The sequence below is a fragment of the Orbicella franksi genome, chromosome 14, assembly GCF_964199315.1.
Source record: "Orbicella franksi chromosome 14, jaOrbFran1.1, whole genome shotgun sequence".
Classification (NCBI taxonomy): Eukaryota; Metazoa; Cnidaria; class Anthozoa; order Scleractinia; family Merulinidae; genus Orbicella; species Orbicella franksi.
In genome coordinates, this window is record NC_138158.1 from 9,040,663 (window position 1) to 9,041,552 (window position 890).

General features: G+C 40.8%; 1 non-coding gene across 1 annotated transcript; it reads left to right on the top strand.

Annotated features, from left to right (window-relative positions):
- The first annotated feature begins 274 nt into the window (after positions 1-274).
- Trnal-uaa (transfer RNA leucine (anticodon UAA)) lies at positions 275-358 on the top strand. Its single transcript has one exon. It is a non-coding gene; the product is annotated as a tRNA-Leu (tRNA).
- The last annotated feature ends 532 nt before the right edge of the window (positions 359-890 follow it).

The following is an 890-nucleotide window of genomic DNA, read 5'->3' on the forward strand; positions in this document are numbered from 1 at the left end:
GTGAAATTAATTAGAAGTAATATAGGTGAAAACAACATAATTTTTAAATAGAGCTAATGAGGCCAAACAGCTTAATTTTAAAAATTAATCAGACAATAGGTATGCTTGATTTTAGGGAATGATTAATAGATTCAATTCCATCAGGGAGTAGATTAGTAGCTTCATGGAGTAATTTGGTGCGCATGTCTTGAACGTGGGGCCGTTTGTTCTTCATAGCTACAACCTGCCTGAATATGGATAACACCAAACAATTAACTACCTTACTTGTATTAACACCAGGATGGCCGAGTGGTTAAGGCGTTGGACTTAAGTTCCAATGGACGTATTGTCCGCGTGGGTTCGAACCCTAATCCTGGTATTGCTTTTTTTTTTTTTCGTTCCTTTTACCCCTACCCCCCACTTTTGGTATATTTCAAATCAAAAATGCGAAGTTGGGGAAATTAACTCTCTGATCGCCCTTCTTCCTTTCTTGGATGCTAATTGAATGTTCCGAGATCGCTCACACACGTGACTGATCTCTAACCCAACTTACGTGACCAACCAAACCGGCATGTGACCTTCACACACGTGACCTTCACAACCTATTTTCCTTGAAATGTTGGTCAAGGAAAAGATATACAATCTAATGCAGCTAAACGAGGCTAATTACATGAGCTTTCGCTTCCAGAAAACGTGTGAAAACATTTAAAATTTTTCGCCGGAATGTTTTTCTGCCCTATTTAATTGTTCTTTCACAGAAAGCTTGTAAAATCAAGGACATTGATGACACTATGACACGGATACGTGTTATGGACGTTATCTTGTTTGAATTGGAGAAGACGTCCTGGGGGCGCGTGCTGTGTAAATCTTTGGGTGGAGGGGGTCGGCGTGGGCGTGCCGCTGGCATGATG